The sequence below is a fragment of the Rutidosis leptorrhynchoides genome, chromosome 6, assembly GCF_046630445.1.
Source record: "Rutidosis leptorrhynchoides isolate AG116_Rl617_1_P2 chromosome 6, CSIRO_AGI_Rlap_v1, whole genome shotgun sequence".
NCBI classification, from domain to species: domain Eukaryota; kingdom Viridiplantae; phylum Streptophyta; class Magnoliopsida; order Asterales; family Asteraceae; genus Rutidosis; species Rutidosis leptorrhynchoides.
Genome location: NC_092338.1, coordinates 331,494,619 through 331,503,527, shown reverse-complemented (window position 1 = coordinate 331,503,527; position 8,909 = coordinate 331,494,619).

Sequence of the window (8,909 nt, the reverse complement as noted above, 5' to 3'; positions counted from 1 at the left end):
CTAACACTATAATATATTGTCTTAATATAATAAGACACATAATATGTATATTGTCTGAAGCAATCCGCGACCCATTGTATACATGTCTCAGGCTCGATCACAACTCAAAGTATATAATATTTTGGAATCCATTCGACCCACAGCTAACTCGAGATTACTACCAATGGTGTCTAATAGTTCGTTCCAATAATATATATAGAAGAAGTCAAAATGATATGTCAAAACTTTGTATACGAATCCACGGTGATCAAGTCATATATATATATATATATATATATATATATATATATATATATATATATATATATATATATATATATATATATATATAGTGCCTTACGATCTTTATTAAGACTATAATATATTGTCGTAGAACTTAATCACGACTATTATAAATTGTATTTCCATAAGTTCGGGAACAAGACATGTATAAATACATGTAGGATACAAGGTAAGTTAGCTAGGATAAGGTTAGCATCCATTTTTATAAATCATGTCCGTAGCTAAAAATTAAGAAAAATATCCAATTTTGTTTTACCCATAATTTCTTCGTTACAAATCCGTTTTGAGTGATTCGAGTTGCCATGGTTTCGTATAGAACTCAAAATTATTAATCTTAACATAAAAAGTATAGGTTTATAGTCAAAAATATAGCTTAGGTGTCAAATAAGAGAAGATAGTCATATCCGTCGTAAGAACGACATCTTGATGACCCTTTTTAAAAACATACTTCCACTTAGAGTTTAACCATGGATTTTGGATATATTTCATATACATATAAAATAAGATTTTTCACCAAAGGAAATCTTTTAATTCAAAGTTTAAAATAGGTTTTTAAAATTAAACCCAAATCAGCCCCCGTTCGACTAAGACGACGTATATTCAATTTTAAGGTGTTCTTCGTGTTTACAAGTTTTATATCCTTATGTTAGCTTAACATACTGTCATAATACATGTTTTGAAGTATTTTAAAAGTCAAGTTAGAAGGATTAAGTTTATTTTCAAACAAGTTTAGAAATAATCTAAACTATATTCTTGTTGTTATTAGTTATAACTCAAAATAAGATAGCTATATGAATACGAATCGAATAAGATTATGAATAAGGTTACTACCACAAATCAAATGAGTAAAGTTTCTAGAGAAATAAGGAGAATATCTTGAGTTCATAGATACCCTTGATGGCTTGGAATTCTTGAAGTGTTCTTGATCAAGCTTTGTTATGATGATTATAACTTGGATTATGAGACCAATACTTGCTGAACTGAATGGAGGTTTGAGAGAGTGTTTGATTATGTTTTTAGAGAGTAAAATGATGTAGTTAATTGGAATGAAATGGACGGTTATTTATCCTACATGTTGGCATCAAAATGGGGACAACAATATGGCTCCATGGTTTGTAATTTTATGCATTTAGTCATACTAGTTTCCAAGCCATGGTTCCCACAAGTCTACATCATGTTTATACATGTCTCACAACTGATTTAGGGTTTCTAAGATCAATGATTTGGTATGTATATACCCATAGTAAATACGTATAGAAGCTGGGTATTATACGGGTATAAATACCGAATGAATACGAGTAGAATTCTTGATAAAATTGAATGAGAAAAATGAGTATAGCTATCTTTGTTGAGTATAAGTATGTTAGTATATATGTTTAAGTCCTTAATAAGTGTATTAATACATATTAATACAATACATATACATATATTTTAATTTAGAAGTTACTACAACGTTAATCGTTATATATATGTATATAGTCTTGAAGTCTTTAAGTTAGTAGTCTCATTTTATATATATAACTCTTTGTTAATATATTTAATAAGATACTTAAATATCATTTTAACATGTCATAAATATACATATCCAAATATATATTCCTTTAATTAATTATTACGATATATGACGTTCGTGAATCGTCAGACAGACTGGGTGGCCAAACGTTTGTATAATATTCATTCCAAATAACCAAGTCTTAATAAATTTGATTGCCTAATATGTTGGAAACCTTAATTATGTAAATATTAATCTTCTATATATTAGCGGAAAAATTCGGGTCGTTACAAAATATATAATCATTTGGAGCACTATCATGTGTTTTATACTGTAAAATAGACAAGGATTAGATTTGTAAAAAATAGTTAACAAACAATACAAGCAATTTTTACATATATCATCAAAGTACAAGCACACTATAATACATATATTACACAACATGATTACTCCTCTTCATTCCGACTTATGTTTCTTCCTCTTCAGACTTGGTTCGTTTCGCTAATTTCCTAGGGATATATGTTGTTCCTCTAATACGAGCCGTTGTTTTCACAAATGGTTTAGAAAAACCTGGTGGCTTAGATGTCCCCGGGTTATAGTTAAAACTTAAGAAATACGGGTGTTGACGGTATTTCCCATCGGGATATTTCATGTTAACATAAAGTTCATCGGGGTTGGAATTAGATTTCTCTATTTTGATACCTTTTCCCTTATTGTTTTCTTTTGCTTTTTCAAATTTGGTCGGGGTAATTTCTATAACATCATCGGAATCCTCATCGAGATCCGATTCATCAGAAAATTGATAGTTTTCCCAATATTTTTCCTCCTCCGCGGAGACACCACAAACCATTTTTAATATACCGCTGTAGTTATTATTATTTCTTCCTCCGGAACCTCTTCTTCTTCCAGTTCCTCTTCTTCCGGTTCCTCTTCTTCCGGTTCCTCTTCTTCCGGTTCTTCTTCGGGAATTTGTGAATCTTCCCAAAGTATATTCGACTCTTCATTGTTATTAGGTGAGTCGATGGGATTGCTTCTTCGGGAATTTGTGAATCTTCCCAAAGTATATTCGACTCTTCATTGTTATTAGGTGAGTCGATGGGATTGCTACTGGAAGTAGACATCTATTACACATTAACTAACACATTAGTAATATACCACATAATATTTACATGTAAAAATATATAATTTTCAACAAAAATATTAAGCAATCGTTTTTAAAGTAAACACGGTCGAAATCCAGACTCACTAATGCATCCTAACAAACTCGGTTAGACATACTAATGCAAATTTCTGGTTCTCTAAGACCAACGCTCTGATACCAACTGAAATGTCCCGTTCATATCGATTATAAATTTTCCATATTAATTAATTTCGTTGCGAGGTTTTGACCTCTATATGAGACGTTTTTCAAAGACTGCATTCGATTTTTAAAACAAACCATAACCTTTAAAATATTACGACGATTATCAAATAATGATAATCTAAAATATAGCGTTTTCACATGACCATTACATAATGGTTTACAATAATATTACACAACAATATTGTGGCGACCCGAACAAAATCGTCATTGACGGCGTCGCTAACTGAGGTCCCAAAACGTGGTCGTAGTCCCTATATGAGACTCGTTTGACCAAAATTATGTCGCATTCATTTGAAACGTACAAGAATTGCAAAGTTTAGTTTTCAAACAATTCGACAACAAGTTTAAGATTACAAAAATTGTAAAGTATAAATGACATAACTTGCGACATAATATAAGTTGAAAATCACAGTTGCTATAAATAGCGTAAGTATGTAAACAATATGTTTGAATCTAAAGGTGCTATCACTAGCGTATGTATGTATGTATGCTTGACCTCAAGCAAGAAATCAGAGTGTATGCATGTATGCTCGACTCCAAGCAAGTATGAGTGTACGCGGAAGCATGTATCAAATAGCCAAGTATGAACCTGAGAAACATATAGAAAACTGTCAACGAAAAACGTTGGTGAAATCATAGGTGTTTGTAATAAACGTTGTTTTTGAACCACAAGATTTAGTATTCCCATAACGTTGATTATCATAATCGTTTGCATTCCAAAAGTATTGTTCGCGAGCACCCAATTATCAAGACTTAACGTTTCCTTCCATAGAACCCCATCACAATAGTGTTAGAACATACACTGTTTTTCGAAAATATATTTCATCCGTAGACGGTAGCGAACCATCCGTAATGAGGGTTTGTCAAACCCGTATGGCCACACAATATAAGTTCTCGCTTACACCCTGCAAGTGTAACTAATGATAATCGAATTGAGGATTTTTGTTCTAACTCGCTGTGGAATGTTTGTTTTCCTTGTACTTGTGTTCAAAGTATAAAAGTAAGTAGTACAAAATGTAACAAAGTATATATTTCTCAGCCCACAATTTAAAAGTATAAAAAGTTGTTGAAAAGGTGGGACTATGATCTCACCTCTAGTGCACGAGTATAAAAGTACTTCACAAGTAAACGTGTGCATGATAGTTGCTTAGCCTTGACCTAAACAAGTAAGTTGTATCAATTAACCGGTTACGACACAAGGTCGGGCGAAATGTATTCAATTAGTCCTATGGCTCATTACGACTCGAAAAGTATAGCATGTGAATCACGTTGTCAAGTTTCATGCAAGAATCAAGTATAAAAGAAAGACTAGAACGATTGCATAAGTGTTTAGTTAAGTTTGACTAAAAGTCAAACTTGGTCAAAGTCAAAGTCAACGGGGTCGGGTCGGGTATCTGACAATTTTTCTAAGTTATATAATCATATATGAGCATGTTGGCCAAGTTTCATGTTAATCGGAGGTCCGTAGCATATCAAACATTTTACGTCAAATGACCAAGCAAAACAGCCCATTTTAGTGTATCAGGACAGTGTCCCAAAATCAGGACGGTGTCCCAATATGAAGAGTGGGACAGCGTCCCAAAATCAGGACGTCGTCCCAATATGAAGAGTGGGACGGCGTCCCAAAAGTCAGGACGGCGTCCCAATTGGCATCCAGGGTCTGTTTGCTGAATTCCTCAAATGGACGAACCAAAACACAAACAATCACATTTTATGATCCGCAAACAATTAGAACATGTATTTTATATCATCGGAAAGCTATTTCGACAAGGAATACAACTAACCACATATCATTAATCAAAATCATCATTTAAGACAACAGAAACCTAGTTGAATGGTCGTTAAGCGTTCAAAATTAAAGTTTAGGTTCATCAAATGCATTTCAAGTTCCGGGAATCCAATTTATACATATGATATGCCGTTTTGAAGGTAATCAAACATGTAATACAACTAAACACTTATTAATAACATTAACGAGCATTCAACGCATCAAAAGTTCGTTTTAAAGCTATCAAACCCTAACCAAAAGTTCACAAAATCAATAATCACGTTTATGAAGTTTCTTTAATCAATCTATACATCAACATGAAGCTAATGATGCTAGTAACACTTTTAAAACATGAACTTTAACAATCTAACACATTTGATCATCCAAAATCAAAGATTAAGCATACACTTTTCATTTTCAAGCTAGTTACACCAAAACATCAAGATCGAGCATACAAATCATATATTCATGTTATACACGAGCCATAGACACTAACTAACAACATTTCAAGTCAAAAACACGAATTTAAAGAAATCTAGAGTTTTAGAAATGTTACCCAAAATCAATGAAGTTAGTATCAAATCGTAGAGGATGATGAGAGGATCAAGAATATGTAGTTTGTTTTGATGTTTGCTTGCTAAATCGAAATTAGATGATGAATCTTTTGTTTGAAGGTTGAGAGAAAAGATGGAAGTAATGAAGATGGTGGAGATGAAAATGAATGGAGGAGGATGGAGTTGACTAGTTGACCTAGTCAACTAGTTTGGCTCTTTGGCGAGTTTAGTCCCTCAAGTTTGTAGTCGGGTGCGGAAATTAACCGATCGAATATTTTTAAAACGCAAGTTAACCAGAGATGTTGTAATCGAGTAACGGGATTATCAAGAACATTAGTTAACGAAGTGTACGAATATAGGTGACGAAAGATGTTATTAAAAAAAAAAGACGGCGTTAAAATAAATTTAACGGAAAAACGCGGGATGTTACATTACCTACACCTTAAAAGAAATTTCGTCCCGAAATTTAGTTGGAAGTAGTAGTCGTTGTTTCTTCCTCGAGATCTTGCGTTTTCGGTTCTACGAATAAGTGAAGGTACTCCCTCGGGTATTTCAACGAACTTCGACAGTCGTGATTTTACGTTGGTTTAAAGTTTGGTTCCACGATTTATAGTCTCAACCGGTCCTCCTTGGTAGTGAGGTTTATCGTTGATAGTAAGTTCATCGAAGAGGATAACAAGTTCTTGTCTCGCAAGACACGCCTTTAAGTTTGATACACAGAATGTAGGATGAACGGAATTTGTTTGAGCCGGAAGTTCGAAGCGGTAAGCAACGGGCACAACACACCCCAAAATTTCAAAAGGACTAAAAACATCGCGGATATAGCTTTCTACGTTTCCGAAATGGACTACACCTTTTCAAGGTGCGACTTTTAACGTCACGCGGTTTTCCACATGGAATTTAAAAAGTTTACGTCTAACAGTGGCATAGCTCCTATGGCGACTACGGTCGTCTCGAGCCTTTCTGAGGTTAAAGAAGTTTCTTAGTTGTTCCATGAATTAGCTCGGGTTCGGTGGTTTGATTATCATTAACTTGGTTCTACAAAAGGAGAATGACGTTTCCGTTCACATAAGATTTCAAAAGGTCTGACGTTAAGACTTGAATGATAACCATCGGCGTAAGAGAATTTAGTAAAGGCAATGACTTTTCTCAAAAAATTTTGAAGTCGATAACACGAATTCTTTTTATGATTTCCAACGTTTGAATCGTATGTTTGTTTGGCCCTTCGAGATGCGTTGATGTGTTGTACTCATGTTTAAACGTGGTCCCGAGGCTTTTCGAAAAGCACTCCGAAATCTAGAAGTGAAACAAGAATCTCGATCTGAAATGAGGTACATTTCTGTAAGGTATGTTTGAACGGGTACATCAGGACTCGAAAACGTTAGTTAGAACAAATTTCTCAAGAAATTTGCGTCGCGAAAGATTTATCTGTTTCCAAAAACGTTTGTCGGAGCAAGTTCTCATCGATCTCTGAAAACGTTCGTCGGGGCTATTCACCCTCGAGGCGAGTACTAGTATAACGTGAAGAGTCTATCTCTCCATTGAAAATTTAGAATCAAAGATTTCCTTATACGGAAGTACGAGTGTAATACGAGAGAAGTTTCCACCTCGGTGTGAGCATAACAGGTATATTGTAGTTCGTTGATAAAACTGTGCGAGGACGAGATAGTATTCATGTATAACGTATGTTTGAATTTGAAAGAATTCTTCATTCATTCGGAAGCATAAATATGGTTCTACAATATTCGAAGGTGTGTCCCCGGTATGGTTGTTGTCAGTACTTTCGGAGTTTTCAGATGTCCAAACATGAATAGATGAAGTCATGTACATGGCACATGGTGGTGTTTAGGTTGATCGAGTCTAACCACCATCACGTGTCACTAGAACTTTGGTATGTCTTACCGTAATATAACCACGTTGATCGAGTGTCGTTATATTACGCTAACTCATATCTCCATTCCCACATCACTCCATAACATCAAGTTCGTGTAACTGTGAAGATCTAGAATGAACAAAGTGTAACGACGTCTCAAACGTGACTCGTATTAAATCGAAAGAATTTCTGCAATTCTAAAGAAGCGTTCCCCGAGGGAAGTGTATAAATGTTTGTTCACGTCAATGCGGTTCGAGTCAGACAATAACGTATTCAGGTATGAAAAGAGTAACGAGTCATGATAATGAGTAGTACGCAACCGTAGTGATAAATAGTGATGGCGATACTCATCTAGAGTGGTGGTGGTAACTTTACAACACTCGTGGATAGTACGCTGAGACGGGGTGGATAACAACCAAGGAGTCAGAATTCCCGAACTAGAGTGACTAACGAAGTCGTGGTCATCCGTACGCGTATAAACCTTGAATTCACGTGTGTTACCAAAAAGTGGCGGAATACGAGTTCGTATGATGAAGGTTGGGTACCATTAAAAAGTTTGCCTAAGAATGATTCAAGTATAATGCACAAGTAGTCAAGTAAGTGCTATCTATAACAATGTATGTCAGAATGCAATGGCTAACTATCCGGTTGTAGTCTAGATTCACTAATGCGTCCCAACGACTCTGTCAGACACACTAATGCACATCCTAGTTCCCTACAACCAACGCTCTGATACCATCTGTGGCGACCCGACCAAAATCGTCATTGACGGCGTCGCTAACTGAGGTCCCAAAACGTGGTCGTAGTCCCTATATGAGACTCGTTTGACCAAAATTATGTCGCATTCATTTGAAACGTACAAGACTTGCAAAGTTTAGTTTTCAAACAATTCGACAACAAGTTTAAGATTACAAAAATTGTAAAGTATAAATGACATAACTTGCGACATAATATAAGTTGAAAATCACAGTTGCTATAAATAGCGTAAGTATGTAAACAATATGTTTGAATCTAAAGGTGCTATCACTAGCGTATGTATGTATGTATGCTTGACCCCAAGCAAGAAATCAGAGTGTATGAATGTATGCTCGACTCCAAGCAAGTATGAGTGTACGCGGAAGCATGTATCAAATAGCCAAGTATGAACCTGAGAAACATATAGAAAACTGTCAACGAAAAACGTTGGTGAAATCATAGGTGTTTGTAATAAACGTTGTTTTTGAACCACAAGATTTAGTATTCCCATAACGTTGATTATCATAATCGTTTGCATTCCAAAAGTATTGTTCGCGAGCACCCAATTATCAAGACTTAACATTTCCTTCCATAGAACCCCATCACAATAGTGTTAGAACATACACTGTTTCTCGAAAATATATTTCATCCGTAGACGGTAGCGAACCGTCCGTAATGAGGGTTTGTCAAACCCGTATGGCCACACAATATAAGTTCTCGCTTACACCCTGCAAGTGTAACTAATGATAATCGAATTGAGGATTTTTGTTCTAACTCGCTGTGGAATGTTTGTTTTCCTTGTACTTGTGTTCAAAGTATAAAAGTAAGTAGTACAAAATGTA